The sequence below is a fragment of the Leopardus geoffroyi genome, chromosome A2, assembly GCF_018350155.1.
Source record: "Leopardus geoffroyi isolate Oge1 chromosome A2, O.geoffroyi_Oge1_pat1.0, whole genome shotgun sequence".
Lineage (NCBI taxonomy): Eukaryota > Metazoa > Chordata > Mammalia > Carnivora > Felidae > Leopardus > Leopardus geoffroyi.
Window position 1 is genome coordinate 39,824,083 of NC_059331.1, and position 26,349 is coordinate 39,850,431.

At 46.0% G+C, this 26,349-nt stretch overlaps 1 long non-coding RNA gene across 1 annotated transcript in view; it reads right to left on the reverse strand.

Moving 5' to 3' along the window:
- Positions 1–20,455: 20,455 nt before the first annotated feature.
- The window catches only part of LOC123605885, a 150,939-nt gene continuing 145,045 nt past the window's right edge, over positions 20,456–26,349 (reverse strand). The window contains exon 3 of the long non-coding RNA XR_006715979.1: positions 20,456–21,113. This is a non-coding gene — a long non-coding RNA (uncharacterized LOC123605885). The remainder of the gene's footprint in view (positions 21,114–26,349) is intronic.

Below are 26,349 nucleotides of genomic sequence, written 5' to 3' on the forward strand. Positions count from 1 at the left end.
GGGCACAAGCCTGTACACAAATATGCTGCCAGGACTGAGGTCACTCCTAGGTGCTGTGTTGGCTGGCCCGTGTTAAATGGTAAGAGAATAAAGGATGAACCAAATTGTCATTACCAAGTTAATGCTGCTTGGAATCAGCCATTAGTATTTCAATTTGGGGGGTAGCTCCCGGTGGTTTGACCATCATTAAGATTTAGGAATTACAAAATTTGGACTTTAGCCATATCATAAATATGGATAAAATGCTGGCTCACACTTATTTCCCGTAAACCTGGAAATAACAACTTTCCAGCTCAGTGGTTCTCCAATCTCACTGTGTATGAGAATCACCTGGGAGTGTTTAAAAATGTCCTATTGCCCAGCCCTGACTGTCCAGAGCTCAAGAAATAGAATTAAGGGCCAAGCCCGGTCATTCATTCATTCATTCGTTCATTTACTTATTTATATTTTTTCAGGCTTATGTATTTCTGAAATGAAGCTTATAACTAAAGCTCCCCCAAGTTATTCTGATGCATAGCCAGGGCTCACACCCACTCTTCTTGTAGCCACGTAAGTGTCTAATAAAATGAGAATAATTAGAAAAATTTTAAGTTTCCCGTTATATTCTGAGAAACATTTTCACCCTGAACGGGCTCGTGAAGGATCACGTTCCGGGATCCCTGGGAATTCTAATCAGTAACATTTGTGCCCTGCTTTATAATTTACTAAGCGCTTTCACACACATGTCGCCACCCGGTTATGATTATTTATTAAGTGTCTATCATGCCTTTTCTGCTAGAAGTTCAAGGTGGTAGATTCTCCTGCCCATTCTTAAAAGAATTCCATTGATGAGGATTTTCTTTTTAGAATTTTAAATAAGGCAGAGGAAAAAAATGTCAGAAAACGGGGCAGAAATCTCACTGGAAAATTGTGCTTTATGTAATGACACCAGGACTCCTTGCACATTATATTCGGAGATTGGGCTAAATTCAGCCTCAGAGGTTCACAGACCCTCGGGGTTGAAGTAATGATGAGAAAGGAAATGGGGAAAATGTGAGTTCTAAACCAGAGCTTTTCAGATTCTAAACTGCATGTGAATCACCTGGAATCTTGTTAAAATGCAGATTCTGTTTCACCCGGTTTCCTATGGATTTGAGATTGCGCATTTTTAACAAGTTTCCAGGTGACACCAGTGCTGCTGGTCTGCAGATTACATGTTGAATGTAAAGAGTCTAGAATTAGGGACAGGCAGAGGGGAAGAGGTCGGGAGATTTGTCCCCCAGCCCTATTCCCCCAGGTTCTGCGACAAATTTAGATTTCTCAATCAGAAAACGGGGCCGGGGGATTGGTCTAGATCAGAGAAAAATAAATACTTATCCCTTATGACCACTCTCCCAGATGTCATGGAAAGACAGAAGATCCTGGAGACAGAATGGGCATGATTTCTAGTCCTACAGCCCAGAAAATGCAGGTGGTATCTTCAAGAAGCACGTAGTTAATTTAAGTTGTCACGTATTGCAAACCATGACCCCCATAACTCTTTCACACGGATGTGATTGTCAAAGCAATTGGGTTCAGAGTTCGTCCAGGTATGGTTAAGTTTTGATGGGGACAGAAGTGGCCGTAGTGAGAAAGCCTGATATACCAAAAGCCCCTTTGAAGAGAAAGACGCAAAAAGGGAGGGAAGGAGTCCAGCAGGAGATCGGCAGGGGAGCCACAGGGAACACGCTTAACCCTCTCCCTAGTGTCCTGGCCCTTGTATTATCATCTGGAGCCTTGATCTTCCTAGGATTTCTACTTCAGCTCCTAAACCTGGACTCCTACCATGGAAGGGACCTCTCTGGCCCATCCCAAGCAGAAGAACAAAGACCCCTAGGGGACAGCCTGCCCACATTCTCCATTAGAACTCTGGAGGTTCAGTTGGTTAAGTGACTTTGGCCCAGGTCATGATCTCACGGTTCTTGAGTTCAAGCCCCGCATTGGGCTCCGTGCTGACACCTTGGAGCCTGGAGCCTGTTTCGGATTCTGTGTCTCCCTCTCCTTCTGCCCTTGCCCTGCTCAGCTCTGTCTCTCTCTCTCTCTCTCTCTCTCTCTCTCTCTCTCAAAAATAAAAATAAACATTAAAAAAAATTAAAATAGAACCCAGTATCCTTTCCAACCTTGATTAGTCCTGTCTAGTGCTGGGAGTGTGCTCCTAGGACTCCAGGATGGACCTCTCTGCCTCACTGCCTGGAGTTAGGCTATAGCATCTCCTAATCTCACAGGGAGATGATTTTTACATCAATTGAATAGAGACACTATTCAGTGGGCAGCCGTCCATGGGCAGAATTTATCAATGCTCTCCTCATGCAAATACCTTGGGGATTACATGGCTGGCACTGCTTTTAGACTTTCAAGGTTAAGGAAGATATTCCCAGCGGGAAGAATATATATGCTTCAGAGACAGACAATGTGCCAAAGCACTGCCCTAGCCACTTTAACTTTTATCTCATTTAAGCACTGCAACACTGCAAATTTAATGTTGTTGTTCCCACTTCACAGATGAGGAAACTGAGGTTCACAGAGGTCAACAAAACTCCCGCAGCTCACAGAGCTGAAAAGTAGATGACCTGCCATCTGATTCCTGGTTCATCAGACTGCAAGCCTGGGGCTCATAACCCCTCACCTCACTGCCTCCTAGACACTGGACTTGAAGGGAAAAATCTTTGGAAGCTGAGAATGAGTGAGAATGATGAGGTAGAGTCAATTTCCTTCTGTCTTCCTAATTTGGAACAAAACAGGTGCCCAGGGCATTGGAACACTTCTTACAGTTCGTGGAAGAAAGGATGTGGCTCTTCTGTTTCCAGGTGCTGGCAACCTCATTTTAGAGGTCCTGAGTTACAAACAGATGACATAGAGAGGGTGCCTGGGACTTTGACTACCCCCTTGAGTCGGGTCTAGGTCCTTGTACATAAAAGGAGGGATGCCCTTAGCAACTATCTTGTGCATACCCCCAAACTCTGCAATCAATTCAAACATGTTTTGAGTACTACAACCTGCCAGACAGTGAGACAGGCGCCGAGAGGTAGATGTGGGTGAGCAAGGCCGATGAGCCCCCCTCTGTGGGGCTGGCCTTCTGGCTGGAGGAGGGGCGGGGCAGACGGTCACAAATAAGACACTTCATGTGTAAGGAAAATAACGAAAGGGGACGTCGCCCTGTCCTGGGGCCTGAGGGACCCCATGTCTCAGCAGCAGCCCCATTGGACTGAATTAAACTTAATCAACCCTCCCTTGCCTACGGGAGCTTGAACCAAACTAGAAGGCAGGCTACTTTTGTCACTTGCAGTCATGGCTGCTCTGCGTCTCACTTGCAGAACCACTGTCTACGAAGTTGTAATAAATTCCCTACCAACTTGGCTAGCCGCTGATGTGCCAAGCGCTCTCTTGGGCCCGGCAGAGAAGGGCCAGGCACGTACACACATGTGCACACGAGCACACACCCACGCACACGCACACGCACACCGCCTGCTGCCCTCATTACTTTCACATTCCACATCCTTCCTCCTCTCGGGTGAAGCCCGAGGATGGGATTTCTTTCACAGCTTGCCCTGGAGATGCCGTTAATGCAGTGTATTTTAAAACCATTTCCTTTGTTCTTAGGGGAACACACTAAGATATTAACGGTGGTAGATTCGGGTGGGTGGAATTATGGGGGGGGGTGCCTTTTCTTCTTCCTTTTTTTTAAGTTATTTTTATTTTGTAGTTTTTTCACAATGGGCATGAATCACCTGTGTAATAAGTTTTCTTAAAGAAAGACAGAGGACGTCTCTTACACTACAATTGCTTTCTAATTCGCCTAGAATTTGCCCTGGAAGATAATGAGGCACGTGGCATGTTTAAGGCTTGTTGGCACTGTGTGGTGTGATAGCAAGGACCCTGGAGTAGGCACTACAATGCGCAAGTTCAATTCCCAGCCTTCCAGAATTTTCTCCCTTTGAGACACTGGGCAAGTCATTTAACTTCTCTGAGCCTTCATTTCCTCATTTGCGCCATGGAGCAGTAATAGCTCCCAGAAGATGAAATTGATCCAGTAATGTCAAGTGGGATCATCATTATTATTATTCATGTAACTGAAAATCAGCCAATTTCACACTCACATAGAAAGAAGAGAAAAGCCATGATTCTGGGAAGTGTAGCCTGGTCAGTCTCAGCTGGTATCAGGGTGGGGGGAGTGGGAGGATGGGAGCCAGCACCGAATGGTCTCCTGTGAGTCTCACGGACCCGTATTCATGCCTTTGGATGGTCCTCTCCCCCAGGGAGTACAGCTGACCCGTGCAACCAGTAGGACATTGCAGAAGCGACAGCATGTGACTCTGAGGCTGGCTCATAAAAGGTATTATGATTCTGCCTTACTCCCTCTTGGACCACTCATTCGGAGGGAAACGGGAAACTAGCTGTCGTGGCATGATGACACTCAAGTGGGGTCGTTGGGGCAAGGAACTGAGGCCTCCTATAAACTGCCATGCACCATCTTGCCAGCCACATGAGCGGGCCATCTTGGAAACAAAGGCTCTCAGCCCCACCGACATCTTGACTGTAACTTCTTGAGCAACCCCGGACCACAACCACCCAGCTAAGCCACTCCCTATTTCCTGACTCACTGAAACTGTGTGAGAGAATAAAAGTTGACTGTTACTTAATACTATTAAATTGTGGGGAGATCTGTGACGCAGCCACAGACGATCAAGCCTTCAGCGGGCAGCTACGTAGGAAGGCTAGGGACCTGCACGCATGGCTTCAGGAGGAGTAATTCATTCCGAGCCCATTTAACTTCCTTCCATGATGAAGTGACCCCATCTGTGGATAGAGGGGGTGTGGGCAGTAAGTGTATCTCTCTGGTCTCAGGAGGGCTTTTAATTTGATACCACATGCCACTCTCATCAACACGCAGGGAGGCAGGGTCTTAGTGGTGGTTCATTGATTTGGCCTCAGGAGAATGAATGCAAGAACTAATTCAAGACTTGAGCGAGGGAAAGAAATATACTAATAGCAATACAAATATCAGTAATAATAGTAATACTGTTGACTACTACTCATTTTAACACTGCTGATACTTGTCATCAAGACACCTCCCCATTGGAGAGCCCAGGTTCTTCAGAATTCAGTAATTATACTTTCCTTTGATAAACAAAATAGTTTCAGCCCCCACTGCAGTGCTTTGACAAGTCTCCTTCAGAAACTCCACAGATTTCCAGAAAGGTCTGCCTTGTCTGATCAGTGGGGGCTGCGGCCTTGGTCTGTACTGCTCCCTAGTCCTTCTCCATCACCCTCTGCTCTTGAGGCTCCAACCCTGGTCTCCCACTCTGTACCTGCTGGACCAGCTCACTTCCTCCATGCCTCAAAGCCTTATGAACACAAGGTGGGGTCCTAAAAGTTTGTGGATAATGAGAGGGATATTACAACCAGGCACAGGGGATTGATTAAAATGGAATCTACAGCAGCTTGGTCCATGAGCTTCTTGGTGATGGCCGTGACAGGGGTTCCCTTGCTGACTGCTGCTTTCCTGAGCCACGTCCATTTTTCTCTGGACCCCCTCAATCTCCCTTCCTCCCATTCCCAGCCACCCCTCGCTTCCTTCTCACAGGCTTGCTGCCCCCACCTCCAAAAAAACCTGTCACCTGTTCTGCAGACAAGCTTCCTCTGTGTGATGTTTTCCCACCAGGGTGGTACCGACATGGTTAAACACCCGGGCTGTGACGCAGGACAAGATGGCCCCTGCTGGACTCCCAGTTCTGCATTTTCCCTTCAAATCCTTCCTATCCCTGTTTTACAGGTGACAAAACTGACTTCCAGGGGGATTAGGTTTTGTGCAAGGACCAGGATGAATAAAAAAGATCTGGGACAATTCCCAGGCCTCTTCCAGGCAGAGGGAGAACTAGGTTGGAGATCGTTAGTTGAGGGCACCTGCAAAAGCTAAATTGAGGCTGCCTGAAGCTTAGGAGGAAGGAAATGTATGTAGAGTTAGTTCCTAGAGGGCTTATAAATAGGACCATTGCTCATGAGTCCTGAAAAGTCCCAGGGCCAGCCTTCCCGAGGAGAGGGAAGGGGGCGGGGTCACATGCCCTCCTGAGGTCATTTCTAGCTTAATGATTCAGGCGGCAAAATCCCAGTGTGGGTTTGGCTCTCCTGAATGTACTTTCATTTTGCATTATGATTTGCCACTTGAGCTGATGAGAACCAAATTGATGTCATTTCCCTCCCAATAAGCTCTTGACCAGAAAACATCTATTTCTCCATCTAACAGGGATTTTTTTTTCCCCACCCAGTTTCTACAAAATCATGTTGCCTTAATATTTGCCTTCTTTTTTAAAGATAGCATTTGTCAGGGCTTTTCCTCTGGTTATAAAAGTCATGTGTGTTCACTGCAAAAGAATCTGTAAGGCATAGCACGCTAAACGAAAAAAATAAAAATTATACATACTGTCACACCCATAGATAAACATTAAAAACTGTAGTATGTTTTATGTTTTCTTCCAGTCTTTTCCTCGTGGGTAGGATAATTTCTTCACCCTAATTGGATCAAATGCCTTTAAAAAATTTTTTTTTTAAGTTTTTATTTATTTATTTTGATAGAGACGGAGACAGCGCAAGCAGGGGAGGGGCACAGAGAAAGGGAGAGAGAGAATCCCAAGCAGGTTCCACACTGTCAGTGCACAGGCTGGCACGGGGCTCAAGCTCACAAAACCAGATCATAACCTGAGCAGAAACAAGAGTCGGATGCTTACCCGACTGAGCCACACAGGCACCCTTGGATCGACTGCCTTTTTCAAGACTTCTATTAAAAGTGGGGAAGGGGGGCACCCGGGTGGTTCAGTTGGTTAAGCGTGTGACTTCGGCTCAGGTCACGATCTCGCGGTTTATGGGTTCAAGCCCCGCGTCGGGCTCTGTGCTGACAGCTCAGAGCCCGGAGCCTGCTTCGGATTCTGCGTCTCCCTCTCTCTCTGCCCCTCCCCTGCTCGCACTCTGTGTCTCTCTCACTCAAAAATAAAAATAAAACATTAAACAAATTAAAAATAAAAATAAATAAGCTTTAAAAAAAGTAGGGGAGGGAAGGATTATCCGTTCTGGCTTTAGGGGAAAATGAGTGTTAATAAACAGCTTACATTTATTAAGTACTGACAATGATCCAGGCACTTTACATGCATTGCCTTAATGCATGTAAGTACTTTATATGAATTGCCTAACTGAATCCTCACAACAATCCACTGAGGAAGATGCTAATACCGTGCCCACGTTACAGATGAGGAAACTAAGGCTCCAAGAACCTTAAGTAATGTGCCCAAGAATAGCTAGTTCATGGCGCGGCTGGGATGGTAGATTTTTTTGCCTCTACAGCCTGGGAATATTAACCTTTATAGTACATAGAGAGTTTAATCTCTTTTTTAGCAATAACTGCCACAACCGGAAAGGCCATAATGGAAATACTGGCATGCTTCTTGTTTAACTGGGAATATTTTAATGGAACCACAATACATTGATGGAACAAAGAGCATGCTCCCTGCTGACCTTTCATCACACTTTGCTCTTAAACCGTAGAGGGAGAAAGGAGATCCAAGGGAAAGGTCAGAAGTTTATTAGCTAGTGCTGCTACAAGCTTACACAGGCTTTCCTATAAGCTGTTGCTATTTTAGTATTTGATGGCTGTCTAACATGTCCCTGGGCACGGGGGCAGCTGACACATGCCAGGGCTCAGTGCACATGCTGTGAAGTGGCTGCTCATTCTTGCTAATGGCCATCCATTGAGCACCGACTGGGTTTCTCTCAGGCACAGTGCTAGGCATGGACTCCAAATGGCGATCTGTAAAACCAGCCACCGTAGGTGCAGCCAAAGTGGTGAAGTGGTATTATAATTATCACCACCCTGCCACCTATCCCCCCGCCCCCAGTCAGGAAATGAAACACTGTTTCAAAATAATAGTTCAAAATGTTATATTGGTTAAATAGCATATCTGTTAGGGTGCTTTGATTGCAAGCAACAGAAACTGACTCTGGCTGGTCTAGGCAAAAAAGAGGATATCTTGGAAGCATAGCGGAGAGTGCACTAGAGCAAAGGGAAGGCTAAAGACTCAGGCGTGGAGCCATCAGGCACCCAGCATCTCCAGAAGGTTCTTGGCAGCAGAAAGTGCTCAAAAATCTCACCCAGCTGCCTTGGCTGGAAAGAGAACACTCCAACTGTTCTCTGTTTTGGGCCTGAATCCATGATTCAGATTTCAGAGCCGGAGCCCTCATTGGGCTCACTGGCAGTCACGTGCCGGGGGAGGGACGGGCACCTGGCTAACCATTCCGTCAGACAAAAATGGAGAGCTATTAGCAGAAGACAGGCTAGAGGCTGGGCAGCTGACAAACAATGAATATCCTTGAATTTCTTGAGAACGAGGAGGGTCAGCTACAGAGGCTATGGTAACACCTATTTAAAAAACAAAAAAACGAAAGCCTTTTCTATCCATTTCTCTCACATGCTGAAGCTGCTCTAATCTCTCCAGTTATGTGCAGACCTCCCAGATATCCAGCCCCATGTACCCTTGCCGGGCAAAATGCGATCTGAACACCAGCAGCAACTTCGTCACCCGGGAGCATGTTAGAAATGCAGAGTCTCAGATCTACTGAATCAGAATTTGCAAGATTTTAGATCAGAATTTTAGATCAGAATTTAGCAAGATCCCCAGGTGGTTCTGATGCAGGCTAAGATTGGGACACACTCTTACATGCATTTTCCTCTCCCTCTCCCCCCCTTCTTTCTTTATTATAGATCAACCTAGTTTCTCACCAACCTAAAACAATACCACCTCTTCGGCAAGAGGGACGACGTGGGCTGTCAACTACAAGCTTGCCTCTGATAGAGTGACAGAGACGAAATGAGAACATATGCATGCTAATAATTTTTGTCCTGTAAACAAAAGGACCAAACAGACACAGTCTGTGACCTTGGAGTGCACGTGTTCTAGAGGGAGGAGCCGGCCAGGCAGTCCAAACAGATACTGAGGGCTTCCAAAGGCCATGGCACGGTTCTCAGGGCTGAGCTGGCTTCGGCACAGCCTGATCTAGTGAGGATCCCGGGGACAAAGGGACAGAATGGGAACTTAAGTTTTACTGGGCTGGACAGATACATTGGAGGTCCGGCGGTACTTTGCGTGCCCTCCCAAATGCCACGCTGAGATATAAAACTGTGGCTGGCTTGTCTTCCACTCAAAGAGAGCGAACGGGGAGTGGGTCCCAAAGAATCCCAGGGTGGGGCGTGCACGAGCCTCTAAAATGTTGTTCTGAATGTTGAGTTTTAAAAGCTCTGGAGTTCAGGTACTGCTTTGTGGCCTCTCATCATGCTGGTCTTCACACCATGCAAATAACACAGGCATGAGATTTCCCCCAAAGTTAGCAATCTCCTGTGAGTCATTTCGCAGGAACTTGGTGGCAGCCACTTGGCTGAAAGCAGCTGTGAGAAGGAATGTCCAGGCGGAGTGGCCGCAGCCACGGGTGTGGTTGTGAGTGTGGCTGGAGCCTGGAGACAGGCTGTGGGTGTGGTCACAAACAGGGGCGTGGCGGTGGGCGTGTCCGGGCCGGGGCATGCTGTGGGCGTGGCTATGGGGCTCAAGGGGTTAACCCCGGGAGACCCTGCTGGCTGGCCTCATCTCAGGAACCGCAGGGACTTGAAAAACTGTGCTCTTGGTCCCCCAGAGCAGGTAGAACTCTAGGCAGAATCAAAGTAGAACTGAACTAAGGATGGACACAGGCCCTGAGCGGGTGGGTGGGGGGACGGGCAGCAAAAGATCAGAGAAGAGGTCCCAGTCACATACCTTGGTGCTTTCTGGGTCCTCTGGTGAGAGTGGGGTTTGGCATGCAAATGACCTGAAACCACCCGGACTCCTTTCTACAGGATATGTGCATTCAGGAAGCCCAAGCTGACAATGTCTGTGGCAGAGAGCCTGACGTTAAGGTTGCCCCTCCCGTGCATGGGGCAGCAGTATTCTGCACCAGGATCCTAAGCCCCCTCTCATCATCCAGATCCCTCAGGATGCATGAAGGGACCTACACTATCCCACCCTCTTTTTCATCTTCTGTCTTCTTCAGGTCTCCCAGCCCACGGGGTAATCTTGTCCCTTTCACCAGGAAGAAATAGCACCCGTTTCCCCTCTCCCCCTATTGCCACTCCCTCCCTGCCACCCCCCCACCCTCCCCCCACCACTGTGGGGCACCGACCCTGTGAGCTGTCACCCGACCAGGGTTTCCCCTCCACCCCGCAAACAACAAAGCTAGTAATTCCGTTTAGGCTCAGCTAGAACACGCTATGGTGGCGTCCAATGAGTTAATGGTTGCAAAAGCTTTAGAAAAAGACACTCTCCTGCTCCTAGAGAGTCTGATTTACATTTCTTTGACATTCTCCACTTTCAAAAGCCACTTGCAAATGCCAGTACTTCTAAGTTTTATTTCTGATACTTGTACCTATAAGGAAAGGCACCTCTCATAAGAAAAAAAAAAATCCCTTTAAACCATGGCACTTTACGAAGGAAGAAGAGAAAATGCAAAAAGTAATAGTGACGAAATAAACAAGCAAATTGGTTTGTGAAGTAGCCCCAGCCACAAGTTCACATCTTTCTAGGAGCTCCTCAGACACCGATGGTTAAGGTTTACTGAATACTTGCCGCCAGAAACTCTTCTAAGCACTGTACCTATGTTATCTCAGGTGATACTTGTAGTAAATCTAAGCCAGTGCTCCTCAAAGGGGAGTTATATTGCTTTCCCCCTCAACCCTTAGACATATTTGGCAATGTCTAGATACACTTTTGCTTGTCGCAACTTTAGGGGAGGGTGTTGTTACTGGCATCTAGTGGGTCACACATCCCATGATGCTCAGGACAGCCCCACCACAAAGAATTAACTGGCCCAAAATGTCAATAGTGCTGAGGCTGAAAACCCCTGCTGTAAGGGATAGGGGAATCATCATTCAACCCATTTTACAGATGAGGAAACAAGTACAGAGAGGTACTTCCAGATACTTAGGTTTATGATCAAACATAATTGGCAAAATGAATGCAAACAAGGGACTGAGAAAAAGTTTGCCAATATTTGAGATGAACTAAGAGAGGGAGGACATGGGAAATCGTTCGCTTTGCACCTGTCCTGTGATTTTCTTTGTCAGGGTGCTGTGAATCCATGGATCCCACTGAACTGATACACTGAAATCGTTCACACGCAGGTTGAGCTGCCCAAGAAGACACTTTGGGTGAGGGAAAGGACTGCTTTCCAAGCTCGCTGCTCGCTCCCCTCGTTACTATCAGACTGTTTTCCAGGTTCACAGCTGCACTTCTCATTCTCTTCTCAATCTGCAGCCTCTACTTTCACCTTATTAGGTCCATTTGTGATTGCTCAGGGCAGAGGTGATGGAGAGAGGCATCTGCCCTCCTGACCCGGCGCATTCTCACACTAGACAGCCTGCATCTACCTGGGGATTGTGGTGGACAGGGTAGGTGGCCAGCTGTCTCCAGGTCTCTCCTGGGTAAAACCTCAGAATCATCACAAATGTTAGCTGATGGCCTATCAAGGAACAAGGCCAAATGGAACTAAAAAGAGGGTAAGAGCCTTCCATACGGAGTATGATGAAAAAATGCTCATGATATTTGCAGTGCAAAAGCCAGGTCGGGGGCACCTGGCTGGCTCAGTCAGTAGAGCACACTGCTCTTGATCTTGGGGTCATGAGTTTGAGCCTTACACTGGGCACAGAACCTACTTAAAAAATTAAAAAAAAAGGGGCGCCTGGGTGGCGCAGTCGGTTAAGCATCCGACTTCAGCCAGGTCACGATCTCACGGTCCGTGAGTTCGAGCCCCGCGTCGGGCTCTGGGCTGATGGCTCGGAGCCTGGAGCCTGTTTCCGATTCTGTGTCTCCCTCTCTCTCTGCCCCTCCCCCGTTCATGTTCTGTCTCTCTCTGTCCCAAAAATAAATAAACGTTGAAAAAAAAATTAAAAAAAAAAACATTAAAAAAAAAAGCCAAGTACAAAATTGAATGTACATTGATGACGACTTGTTAAAAAACTTTGTATTTTTGGATGTTCCACTTTCTAAATGAATATATATAACATTTATCAGAAATAAATAATAATTACTTTGACAAGAAGTTTTTCAAAAATGTCCACGGAAAGGCATGAACAAAAATGTTCATGGCAGATTTTGTGTGTGATAAGTAAAATGGAAACGAACCAAATGAAGGGTAGAAAGGCGAGATAAATTGAGGGTATTTTGCTACAACAGAATACGACATAGCAACGAAAAAGAACATCCACAGCTCCATGGATGAGTATCGGAGGCGGGATGTTAAACAAAGGAAATCAGAACACATGGAACACATGCTGTAGAATCTGATTTATAGGAAATTCAAAAATAGGCAAAATTTATCTGTGGTGATGACTATTGACGGGGAAGGGGCACAGGACAGTCATGCAGGGACAGGTAGCTGGAAAGGAAGGTCTGTGTGCTCTCCCCTTTCACACCCAGAACCACTGCGCTGGCTCTGTATTTGCATAAGCCACTCAGCAAAACAAAAGCCCTGGAGGTGACAAGAATCTGCTCCCTTAGAAGGCAGTGTAGCCACAATTTATTCAAGCCTGCTGATAAATTCAGTGTATTCAAACTCAAGCCTAATGCTGCCTTGAGGTCTTACCCAACAACCCTAAACCCATATTACGCCCCCCCCCACCGCCCCCCACCACACACGCTGCCAGAGGAGTTCCTATCATTACAACTGTATTGGGGATCCTATTTCACCAACACTTTGCCTGTGTATTTTAGTTTCCCACTTGAAACTATATTTTCTTGCCGCTTCCCAGCTCCAGGGCTGAGCCAGGAGTTTTAGTGCCCTAGGGAAAAAGAAAGATCAAAGAATAAAGAGACCATTGATCAGCATTAGTCTCCAAACTGAGGTTCTTGACCTCTGCAGAGAGACAATGGCCTTGAAAGCAGGCTTTTTGGTGGGGAAAAGGGATTTCTCAACCACACAGTTCTGCTCTAATAAAGCCAGGCTGAAGGTTCTAGAGAGGACTGCCTAGCCAGAGTGCTTCCACACATCCCAGGGGACTTGATCCCCACTGCTCTTGGAGCAGCCTGGTTAGGATCTTGGTGGTTGGGATTCCCGCCGCACCCCCCCCCCCCCCAACCGGCTTAATCCTGCAAAACAGCCCGATAGGGTACCAGGTCTCCTCCAGGTCACCCAGTGGGCCATACACATATTCTTTTCTAGAGGTGCTACCAGAGGAAAAAGGTAGACAGGAGCCACCCCAGATCACGGAGTTTTATCATTCCCAGATATGCCCCAGACCTATTCATGCCACTCTGGGAAGATGGCAGGCAGGAAAGGAAAAGCTGAAGGCCACTGATAAAGTCAGATGCCTCTAGGGAGAGGAGATTTAGAAACAGCTAGAAAATAAGGGGGTGGGGAGGTGCGAGAACATCAGGCTAAGTGCCTCACATCCCAGGGCAGGGTAGAAGGAAGTCTGCCACCCCTGGGGGACTTGCCTCTGGCTTAACGCCCTGTGTCCCTCAGCCCAGGAGCGATGGTGTGCAGGTGGTAGCAGGAGGGTGTAGAGGAGTCTGAGGAAGATACCCTGGGCCCCTGGAGCCTGTTTGGCGCATGCAGGGGGCCCAGAATTTCCATGGTAATGGCAAAGCTGGCCTGTAATCGGGAGCAGCAAGCTGCCACAGGCAAAGAATGCGAAGCCAGGAGCACATAACCTGGACGCTGGGTGCTGGCCAGGGTCTGTCCTGGCCCACAGAACGCCTTTGTGCTAACTAGCAAAAGCCTCCTTCTTCTGACAGACACAGCCTTACGGGCTCATAGCTTGGTTAGCAAAGCAGTGGCTACATTTCAAACCCTTGGTGGGTGCGCTTGTGTAGGAGGGAAAGCCACACCCGTGAGAGATGGCTCTAGTTTCAGCACACTGCCACAAAAAGCTAGGCAGATAGCCCTTCAACCATCCCCCAGTCCAGGTATTCGCTCAGACCAATCATTCTAAAGGAAACTTTGTGAGGATCTTGGTTCCCAGTCCACTTCCTACCTATCCCCCATATGCCCAGGTTCCGTCTTAAATGGCGAGGAGGAGGGTTTCCAATCGTGGGGATGGAAAGACAAGGCTCAGAACCCTGGCTGCATTCTCCCCCTGCTCAGCCAGGTGCTGATGGGACAATCTCACAAACTGTTTAAATTATCTGGCATAAGGGTACCTGGGTGGCTCAGTAGGTTAAGCGTCCGACTTCAGCTCAGGTCATGATCTCCAGGTCCATGAGTTTGAGCCCTGCGTCAGGCTCTGTGCTGATGGCTCAGAGCCTGGAGCCTCTTTCAGATTCTGTCTCCCTCTCTCTCACTCTGCCCTCCCCCGCTCATGCTCTGTCTCTCAAAAATAAATAAACGTTAAAAAAATTTTTTTTAATTAAAAAAATCATATTTCGTCCCCTCGCTATCTAGCTGGGTGGAGATATGCAAGGAAAAAGACCTATTACACAAAGATAAAGAAGTTACATTTTCTTTGTACCTCCAAGCATCGGACAAGCAAAACTGTAGCCATGCTAAACAATATTCTCGCTTTTGTTATCTTTCTGGGAGAGGCATTGGCGCCTCTCACACATAGGGTGAATGGATGTTATAGTCTGCCCTAGAGCTATCTTGGATTTTGCTGATTCCCATGATTATTTTTTTTTAATTTTTTTTTAACATTTATTTATTTTTGAGACAGAGAGAGAGCATGAACAGGGGAGGGTCAGAGAAAGAGGGAGACGCAGAATCTGAAACAGGCTCCAGGCTCTGAGCTGTCAGCACAGAGCCCGACACGGGGCTTGAACCCACGGACCGTGAGATCATGACCTGAGCCGAAGTCGGACGCTTAACCGACTGAGCCACCCAGGCGCCCCCCCCATGATCATTATTAATAGCACCCCCTTCACTCTCAGAAGTGTCTCAGTGCAGACTATAAACTATATGGTCACTTACTAATAAAGGCACAACACATGTCAGGCCTGGCTGATCTATCCTTCCTTCTTGTAGCCTAATGCAACATAAGAAGGACAGGCATGGTGACTGGGCTTGGAGAAAGGGAGATCCCTCCAGGCTGGAGAATCCAGGCAGGATGAATTTGACCTGAGCCTTGAGAGAGTGAATTTAGAGGGCAAAGGATTAAGCCTTATACAAAGCCGGGTGAATGTATAAATTACCTACTGCTGCATCATGAATTACTATAAAACCTAGCAGCTTAAAACAAACAATGAATCTTAGCTTGCACAGTTCTGTGGATCAGGAATTTGAAAGTGACTTAGCTGGGTGGTTGTGGCTCAGGGTGCAGCCAAGATACAGGCTGGGGCTGTAGTCATGTGAAGGTTTGACTGGGGCTAGAAGATCAGCTTCCACGATGGTTCACTCATATGTCTGTGGGCTGGAGTTCCCCACCATGTGGCCCTCCCCCAGAGCAAGCGTTCCAAGAGAGAGCAAAGCAGAAACTGCAATGACTTCCGTGACTTTGCTTCGACGCCACGCTCCATCCTTTCTGCAGTATCTCATTGATTACCTAAGCCAGCCCTGTACAAACGTGTGACCACCAAGAGGTGAGGATCACTGAGGGTTAGCTCAGACTATGGCTGCGATACAGACTATGCGCTAAGTCACAGAGGCAGAAATAGGGAGCATCTGCTCAGAACATTGGTGATGGGGCAGTTGTCCGGAACAGTTACTGACTTCCCACTATATTCAACACCAAACAGCGCTCTCCAGCCAAAGTCCAGCAATCCAACCTTGGAGAGTATTGATCTACCGACATGTGTGAGGAAATGGGAATTTGGATTCCCCTTATCCATAGCTGAAATCTAGAGCAAAGCACTAAGAAACATTTTAGTTTTGTTAGAACGAGAACGCACTCCACGTAAAGCACATTGTGGTCCTATACAGGAGATGAAGATGACTGCTTTTTAAAAGTACACTCCTGGGGGGGTGGGGGGTGGGAGGGGAAGCCGCATTGGAAAACAATCTTTGAAAATTCATTTTTCTTTTTATTTATGGACATTTTTCCCATTATAAAAAATGATGTAGTGCTTGTGTAATTTTTAAAAGATTAAAAAGCATGAAAAATATGCTCTGCACAGAGGTACAATCATTCTCCTCCGAAATATGTGACTCTCCTGAAATAAAGGAGAATGAGTTTCCAGGAGTCTGCACTGAGCAATGAAATGCAGCAAAGGGGGAATCCACCGTGGTTACTGGCTGCTGGCTCTGGCTAGGTCAGCATTTTAAGCAGGTTAAGGTAAGGCCTGGGCATTTGCGTTTTGGAGTTGCAATTGATTTTTGTTTTACTCTGTGATCCTAGAAATACTAGCCCTTTTCTAGATTTTTCTCCATTCTTAGCTAATGTGTGACATGTCTTATATCCTTGTTTTAAAATGCTTTACTACTTGAAATTGGCTTGGATGTCCTTTTAGAGAATAGTTTCTCCATGCTCAATGTTTATTTATTTAACAATTATTTTTTGGTAATTCCCTAGGGATATCATGATGCCATGGCAGACACAGCCCAGCAGCCCACATGGACCTTCCAACCTGGGGGGCAAGTAAGTGAAGGGAATACTGCCTTGTGATTTCATTTACAGAAGATGGGCCTGAAGGGAAAACCAGCTATCTGTAAATCTTATGGGGCTGGGGCGGGGGGGGTGGGGGGGGGTGGTGTTAGAATTAACTGGAAGGAAGCCAGGATGGAGATATTAGATTAGCATATAAACACCATATAAGTCTAGCAAATAGCTACATAATCCCTGGCATCATTTACATCTTATGTGTCTCTATGGTTTCCCTCTGTTTTCCTTTCCTCTATTTCTATTGCAAACACATAATGAAACAATTTGAGTTATTAGGAATACATCATTCTGGAGGCTCCTGGGTGGCTCAGTTGGGTGAGCATCCGACTTCGGCTCAGGTCATGATCTTGAGGTTCATCAGTTCCAGCCCTGCCTTGGGTTCTGTGCTGACAGCTCAGAGCCTGGAGCCTGCATCTGATTCTGTGTCTCTCTCTCTCTATCCCTCCCCCACTCCCACTCTGTCTCTCTTTCTCTCTCTCTCTCAAAAATAAAGAAACACTGGGGCGCCTGGGTGGCGCAGTCAGTTAAGCGTCCGGCTTCAGCCAGGTCACGATCTCGCGGTCCGTGAGTTCGAGCCCCGCGTCGGGCTCTGGGCTGATGGCTCAGAGCCTGGAGCCTGTTTCCGATTCTGTGTCTCCCTCTCTCTCTGCCCCTCCCCCGTTCATGCTCTGTCTCTCTCTGTCCCAAAAATGAATAAACGTTGAAAAAAAAAAAATTAAAAAAAAATAAATAAAATAAAGAAACACTAAGAAAAAAATTTGGGGGGTCGCCTGGGTGGCTCAGTTGGTTAAGTGTCTGACTCAGTTTTGGCTCAGGTCATGACCTCATGGTTTCATGAGTTCAAGCCACGTATCTGGCTCTGTGCTGACAGTGGGGAGCCTGCTTGGGATTCTCTCTCTCTCTGCCCCTCCCCTACTCATGCTATCTCTGTCTCTCTCAAAAAAATACATAAACTTAAGAAAATGTTTTGAAAACAATTTTTTTAAATAATAAAAGAATACATCATTCTGCATGTTAAAAAACAACCCACACATGTCCTGGGTGCTTACTGTGTGCCAGGCACAGAGCTGATGGCCTCACTTACATTATCTCAAGCAAGTCACACAACAACCCTAGCTGTGGGGTAAGTTCTGTTTTTATTCCCATTTCACAGATGGGGAAACTGCCACCTCTGCAAGGTCAGCACACACTTTCAAAGTCACCATGTTACTAAATGGCAGAATAGGGATTCAAACCCTCGTGGGCCAGAAATTCTTATCCCCCGCAGTGATGGTGCCAGTTCTAACTTTTGGCTTCAGTTGCTTCGGGAGTCTGTCTTGACATCACCCAGAAAAGAACTTTAGTCGTAGCTCCTATGAACTGAAACAGCAAACTGAAAAAGAGGAAAGAAAACAGCTTGAAACCTGTTTCAGACCCTGCATGAGGCGAGGAACAGAGTCAGCGGAAATGAGAAGCCAGCTGGATTCAGCGACTCCTCAAGTAAGGGGGGCCATGTGAACTAACTTAATTGGATGATTATTTCAATTATCTAATTAAGAAAGATTACAGCTGAACAAAGACAGAGAGGGCCTCCAAGGTGATAAAAAAAAAAAAAAAGTTGATTAGCTGGGTTGGCCCTTGGCAACCCTGGGAGGTGGAAGGGACTCCCCGCTGGACGCCATGGCCCTTGGGACAATTAGCCACAGAGAGCCCCTCCTTTCTTCCCCCATTCCTCCCCAGCTGAGAGCTGTCTTCCACTTTACTGCCTGAGACTCAAGTGGTCAAGTAGCCGGCATTCTCCTCCCTTCCTTCTTTCTTCTTCCTTTTCCCTGCCTATTTGTTTTGTACTGGTTTAGTAAACAAAAACAGTATAGATTTCCCTGTATAGTTTAGGGCAGAGGTTATAGTCTGGTTACTACTATCCATCCCCCAGTTCCGCTTCCCCATGTATGGCCCGCGCACTTAAAATAAATTAGGGGTGACTGGGTGGCTCAGTAGGTTGAGTGTCGAACTCTTGGTTTCAGCTTAGGTCGTGATCTTACGATTTGTGGGTTTGGGCCCTGTGTAGGGCTCTGCACTGGGAGCACGGAGCCCGCTTGGGATTCTGTCTCTCCCTCTCTCTCTGCCCCTCCCCCACTCGCATGCATGCGTGCACATGCACTCTCTCTCAAAATAAATAAATAAACTTAAAAAAAATTAAATTATTCATCAATATTTAAAAGTCGAGGATTTCACATAAAAGTCCAGATCTCTGGCTTGATTTGAACAAATCAGATCTGACAACACTGGGTCCACCTTCTCGGAGGCCAGGTTCAAAATATTTAACACCGTGTGTATGTGTTGGTGCTGTCTTATCAGAACAGACGCCAGGCATAAGCCACCCAGGTGCCATAACCATGAACAGTGGTGGGAAGGTGGGGGGTCTGCCCTCTCAGACCAGCCATGTTCTCCAGCTCCCAGGGCCTCTTTCGGTCCTGTTGTCTCCTTGACATTGAGGTGAAGGTCACCTGCCATTTATCGTACCTGCTTGACCCACTTATAGTAAAGAGGGAAGAGACTCTTCCCTTAGCTTGACCTTTGTCTCTCAGTTATATCATTAGCCTGGCCCAAGTTGGCTTGTTTTAGGGAGCCTGTGGCTTTTATTCTTTAATTTAACAAATATTGGTTGAAAGACTTCATTATGCAACACGATAGAGCAGAGAGAGCTATTAAGAACTAGGCCAGAGAGCCAACAGTTCTGGACTCAAATCCTGCCTCAATCATTTGCTAATTATGTAACCCTGCTTCATTTCCTGATTTTGAAAGGAAGAATTTAGAACTTGTCTAAATACCTGAATTTTCAAAACACCTGTTTCACTGCTACAGCTGTGAGCTTTACTGTGAGGACTAAATGGGAAGAAATAACAAAGGACCTAGCACGGTGCTAGGTAAGCACAAAATGGCAGCCAGTTTAGGGGGAGAGCACTAGCTGTCATGATGGTGCATCTATGATATAATAGGCACTGTGCTGTGCACCCACGTGTGTTATTTGTTTCAGTCCTCATGGGCTCCCTTCTAAGGTGAATAACATTATCTCCATCTTATGGAAGAGGACACTGTCCATCAGACATTGGATTCTTTCGTTCAGGACCCAAGCGTGGTGGGGAAAGAGAAGATGTGCACACAAACTACATAAGGTGGTTAAAAGATAAAAGTATCCTACCAAACAGGGGGCAGGGGAGTGTAAATTCACCTAGCAGATGAGAAGAAAGATTACTTATTGCTGGGAAATAAATTATACTAGAATAGTGCTTCTCAAATTTTAATGTGTATACAAATTACCTGGAGATCTTGTGAAGAGAGAATACAGATTCTGAGTCAGAGTCTAGAGAAGGGCCAACATTTGGAGTTTCAAACAAGGCCCAAGATGATGCTTTCCTGCCGGTCCATGGACTACACTTTGAAAAACTAGTTGTGGTCAAGGTACTGGTGACCAGTCATATTTCCCCATTTCTCTAGCCACAGAGAGTGGATAAGACACAGGCATGGGGACCAAACTTGGCCAATTATAGTGTTTCCTAGGAATATACGTGACTGTTGGGGGAGAGAAGTCCTGTGCTTCTCTTATGGTCATTAAGCTGGAATGAAGAAACCCTGGGTTGCCTCTGGCTGGGCTAACCCATACTGTATAGAGAAGTGTCTTTTTTTTTTTTTTTTTTTTGAGAGAGAGAGAGAGCATGCACACATACACAAGCAGGGGAGGGACAGAGAGAGAGAGAGAGAGAGGCAGACAGAGGATCCAAAGCGGGCTCTGTGCTGACAGCAAAGAGCTCAATACAGGGCTTGCACTCATGAACTATGAGATCATGACCTGAGCCAAGGTTGGACACTTAACCAACTCAGGTGTCCTGAGAAAGTGTCTTTGTGGAGGGAGAGAATGATCCCATCAGAGTGAAGTCACAAAAGAGAAACCAACAGAGAGACAATGAGAAAAAGAATCCTGATGACATCATTTGACAACATGGCATCTCTAAAGCTAGTCTCTGGTTTTCCCAAGTAAAGGACCAATAATTCTTTCTCTCTCTCTCTCTTTCTCTCTCTCTCTCTCTCTCTCTCTCCCTTTCTCACCAGTGAACTGGATTTTCATCACTTCCAACTCGAAAAGTCCTGGGTAAATATTAGTGTTAAATTAAATATTAGTATTAATTACTGTAGCATATTAGTTACCTAGTACAGCTTAACAATTACCCCAAAATGTAATAGCTTAGGGTAACAATAAACATGCAGCATCTCCCACAGTTTCTGTGAGACAGGAGTTGGAGAGAAGCTTGACTATGTGGGTTCTGACCTGCCATCCATCTCCCAAGGTTGCAGTTAAGATTTCTGCCCGGGCTAATGTCATCTGAAGGCTTGACTGGGACTAGAAGTCAACTTCCAAGGTGGCTCAATCATATGGCTGGCAAGTTGGTACTGGTTGTTGGTGACAGGCCCCAGTTCTTGCCCAGCAGACCTCCCCTTCAGTGTCCTGGAAACATGGTGGCTGGACATAGACAGAAACAGAGAGAACCAGGAAAAATTATGTTCTTTTTATGACCCAACCTCAGGAATCACACAGTGTCACTTTTTCACATTCTGTTCATCAGAAGTGAGTCCCCATATGGCTGGTTAATTATAGAACCAGGATCTGGATTCTTGTTCTGGCTTTGCCACCAATAGACTGTGTGGCCCTGGGCAGGTCATTCCATGTCTCTGAGTCTTGGTTTCCTCATCTGGCAAATGAGGAGGCTGGATTTGACCCATTTAGTCTTAAAATCCTTCAGTGTCTCTACCAAAGACACAGAAGGCCATGTATATCCTAGCAGGAGCCTAATTATCTTTGTCTTCTGTTGGGCCTCCTATCTTTTGAAAAACAACTCTCGGACATAAAAAACCAAGACGTCTTTCAACTATGAATGTAACTTGCCTCATATCGCAAGCCCTGAACCTCATGAACCAGGACTTGTTTCAACTAGTCACCTTATTACACAAACATGACCATGTAAGAGCCAGAGGAACATGTGAGTTTTAGCCAGGGCCATTGGGGAATAATTACTACCACACTGTTGCTTAATGAAGTCAAGCTTCAGGTGGTGGAGATTACAGGCCAGAATAAAGGATAAGCAGGCACATGACAACCCAGTTTGTGAAATATTGGGAAGGAAGGGAGACCCTACTACCGTTAATAATAACAGTGATAATGATAATGCCTTTAATTGAGTGATTATGGATGGCAGGAACTGTGCTAAACATGCCTTTTTATCTCTTTTTGCCCATAACAACTTCATGAAGAAGGAAATATTAGCACCATTTTATGGGTGAGGAAATACACATTAAGAAGAGTAGGATGAATTGTACAAATCCACATAGCTAATAAGGGGTGGAAATGGTATTAAACCTGGGCCCACTAGATTTATAACACTGTGCCCTCTATCATTATCCTTAACTGCTTGTTTCTTGTGGGTGGCCAAATAGACTCTCAAAACCCAAAGAAAAGTCTTAAGAACAGGTCTGATTTTTTTGTCGTTGTTGCCATTTTCAATTTCTTTTTTATCATAAACTTTGGCTCTCTACATTTTAAAGGAAGATTAAAATCTAAGAGTTACTCATTAGTATAAAACAACCGTGAGGTCCCCCACAGTGTGATTCTGTATCTGACCAAGGTAATTAAATAGACTCAGCCTTAAGTCCATCTACTTAAAATATTCAATCAAGGGAAGCCTAAGGTGGTGCCATGAACCAGGTAGGTGATGCCAAAGCAGCAGGTGACTCTAGAAGGGAAAGGAGAATTAATCAGAAGAGTCAAGGCCAGATGGGTAGCCAGGATATTAAAGAAGGGAGGCATGGGGCCCCTGGGTGGCTCAGTCGGTTGGGTGGCTGACTCTTGATTTCGACTCAGGTCATGATCTCACGGTCCATGGCTTCCAGCCCCATATCCGGCTTCGCTCTGTGCTGTCAGTGAGAAGCCTGCTTGGGATTCTCTCTCTCTCTCTCTCTCTCTCTCTCTCTCTCTCTCTCTCCCTCCCTCTCTGCTCCTCTCCCGTTCATGCACATTCTCTCCCTTTCCCTCTCAAAATAAATAAGTAAACTTAAAAAAAAAATAAAAAAAGAAGGGAGGCACTTGAGGGGCCAATGTTGGCAAATATAAGGTCCTGGATCCAGACTCAGCTGAGGCGTCAAGAGCTGGGTGAGTAGCTGGCACCCTATTATACCCAAGTCAGCACAGAAACCCCCAGTAGAAGTCGGAATGAGTAAGTGTCGGGGGTCAGAGCAAGCAGAAATCAGGTTGAAGGCTAGAAATCAGGAGGGAATTTCACTATATACTAATTTGGATGTAAATTTTAAAAAATAAAAAATTTTAAAAAAATCAGGAGGGAAGCAAAATCGAGAGTAGGACAAAGCAGTCAGAAGGGACAGGCAAGGAAATACCAGGCCCATGGACAGGAAAAACCAACTGATGAGGACCCTGAAGACACAGTTTCGTCATCGATGGAGAACTTGGCAAAAGGACAAAGAAAAACTTGCAATTCTGTTCACGGTGTGTTAGTTTGGACCAGCCCTCCTCTGGAAAACAAGAAAACTTGCTGAATAAATTGAGTATCTTACAAACACTTAAGAGTTAATGATACAGTAAGAAACCAGCAGGCCAAAACTGAAGGGAAAACAGGACCCTAAACAGATAAGGGGAGCACAGAAGTCACTTGTGAACCAAGAGCATTAGCTGATTCCAGCAATGTGAATTTTTGTTTTGATGGTTTTGTGGGAAAAAGGAGGCAGAAATCAAAAGGGCAGGCTGATTAGAGACCGCCTCTATAATAACAGAGACCTGTCCCCCCTCTCCCCCCACCCCCCACCCCGCCATGGCCCTATACACTCAGGGAAGAGGTGAACCAGAAGTAACCTATGCTTTGTGGATTTGCAGCCAGGAGCCAGTGTCTGGTGTTCTGGGAAACCTCAAGCCTCGGACCTGGCTTAAGGTGATCCCCAAACACCTGACAAATTCAGACACACATCCTCTCTGGAGGAAGGTACCTTTACCTAAGACTTCAAATTACTCCTACAATTATTCTTCAGGTACAATGAACAACATATAATCAAAGATAACCAGGGATAAAAAGAAATAAGGCTCTATGAAGAACAAGCAGAAATAGCAGCCAGCAGAAATAATCCTGCAATGAGTTTATAGAGTAGAGTTATCAGGAACATCTTATAAAGTAGGCATGCATAATATATTTACAGAAATAAAAGACAAGGTCAAAGATAGCTACATGGGACAGGAAAGTATCAAGTCACCCACTAGATTTGAAAAGAACCAAATAGAACCTCCAGCAATTAAAAAAAAAAAGCAAACTAACATTAAAAAACTCTCTATTTTAGAGACAAAACTATATTCCATTAAGGATACTTCTTAGAAACAAGTCTGAGACATGGTAATAGAATGATTTGGGGTGGCAAGAAAGGAAGCATCCAATTAAATGTGGCTTATATGATAAAGAATATTCACTATCTTATATAACAAGAAATCCAGTGGTTGGGCTGTACTAGGGTTATTTCTGTACAGAAACAGTGTCATCTAGGACCCTGCATCTTTGCAGCCTTCCATATCATAAACTTCAACGTGGTGGCCTTTGTCTTAGACATATCTTCTCATGATGACAAGATGGCTGCAACAGCTCCAACTATCATGTCTCTGTGTTACCACATTCAAAAGCAGAAATAAAAGAGATTTTCCCCTGTGCACCTCTCCTTTATCAAGGAGAAAAGACCCTCCCAGAAGCAACGCCACCAGAGTCTCCTTGATGTCTAACTGGTCAGGCATAGATCACATGCTCTAGCTGCAAGCAAACTGGGAAAGTGAGTTGCATTTTCAGCCTTTGAAGCACGAGGTAGATTCTGCAGCTTTGGAGAAGAGGAGGGAACTGCTGCAAGCTCGGCAGTTTTGACTCTATGTAGGACCACAAAGACGGGAGATATGGTGATGGAGAGAAGAGGAAGATTCTAAAAGTGAAGCAGTCTGTCTTCAGGAGCACCGAATTCCCCTTTGTATACCATTTTCCTTCTTTTGGACTCTTTCCCATACATTATGCCCTTCTCTAATCCATTCTCCCAAGGTACCAGAAGCCCTTTTCTTTCTTTCTTTCTTTTTATTCCTGATGAAACAGGGTCTTAAAAGGAATTCATCCAGTAGTTTAAATTAGTTTTCTGTATTACCACTTCCGTAAGAAGCACCAAGAAAAGAGCTCAAAGGAATCAGTACCACAGTGGTATTCCAGACACCGTTGGATTGATGAGGGGTAGAGAGCAAGATAAGGATTTGGGGACAGTGAGGTGAGGGAGACACCATCTAGTCACTTGGGAATCATGCTCATACGCAGCCTGTGAGTCACTTGACTAGCCTAACAGAAAGCTGAGGTACCACTGTGGCCACGAAGCCAGGAGCTCCAGCCTTCAAGTCCAAAGCCTGCACTGTCAGTCCTGCCTTAGAAGCCGGAGGCTTGAGGGGAGGTACTGCCTCCCTTGACCCCATTTTATTCATCTGGAAAACAACAAAAGTTGACCCAGCAACCTTTAAAGGCCCTTTTGTTCTAACGCAGTACCCAAACCAAAATCAAAATCAAAATCAAAAAGTAATAACAGTTACAAAAGAGGATTCAAAAGAAACTTAAACACCTGCTGTTGCGCTTCCCTCCTTACAGATCTGCTTCTGAGCTTTGGCTTTATTCCCGCCCCCCCTCCCGCCCCCCTACCCCAGGAGAGAGGAGGGAGGGGAAGGGTGGAATCTTAGAAGGACAGGGAGCCTCTACCCAGAAATCCAGACTTTCATCATTTCACTTCGGCACAGGGAAGGGAGTGGGTCTCTCTTCCAAGAGGCATTTATATACAAAATCCTAAGAAGGAGCCCTGCCTCGTTCAGATATCCCTATTTTACTGGCCACTGAAGGAAGGGGAGGTGGCAGGTGATGGATATTTCTATGATTGGCACCTCCACCAAAACAACAGGAAATAGGATCTGTTATTCCCGTAATTTTCTTTGGAAAGACAAAAGAAACGAAGAAAAAGGGAGAAAAGACGTCTGCATGGTATAATTTGCCCCACTTATAAGACCCAGAGAAGTCAAGCACGTTGTCCAAAACACACAGCAAGTAACTGTTGCTGCTAGATGCAACTTCAGATCTTTTGTGCCTCCCGGGCGCAGTCTCCTTCCCCTGTGCCTCGGTTCATCTCCATAATCACAAAACTGTCTTCTTTCTTTACTATATATGAAAATTCTCTGTCGTCATTATCTACTAAACTAGATCAAGAGGTAACTTTTATTCATTTGTAGGTCACCTCCTGTTACTGGAAAACTGCCCCAATTTAACCAGTGATGTGCTCAACAAGGCATGGGAGGGGGCACTCACAGACAGGGGGCCGGGCAATCACTGGGCAGGTAGCACCAACAACCTCGATTCACACCCTGCTTTTGAGGAGAGACCACAGGACAGAGAGGGAAACGGGGAGGGGGTTTCCAACAGCCATCATGGTCTTGGGTTCTCATAAACTACTCCGTTGTCCGGGAAGTTGAGAAGCATGATAATGAATGGTGATTTTTTTTTAATGTTTATTTATTTTCGAGAGAGAGAGAGAGAGAGATAACGTGAGCCAGGGAGGGGGAGGGGAAGAGAGAGGGGGGACAGAGAATCTGAAGTGGGCTCTGCTCTGTCAGCACGAAGACTGAGGTGGGGCTCGAACTCATGCAC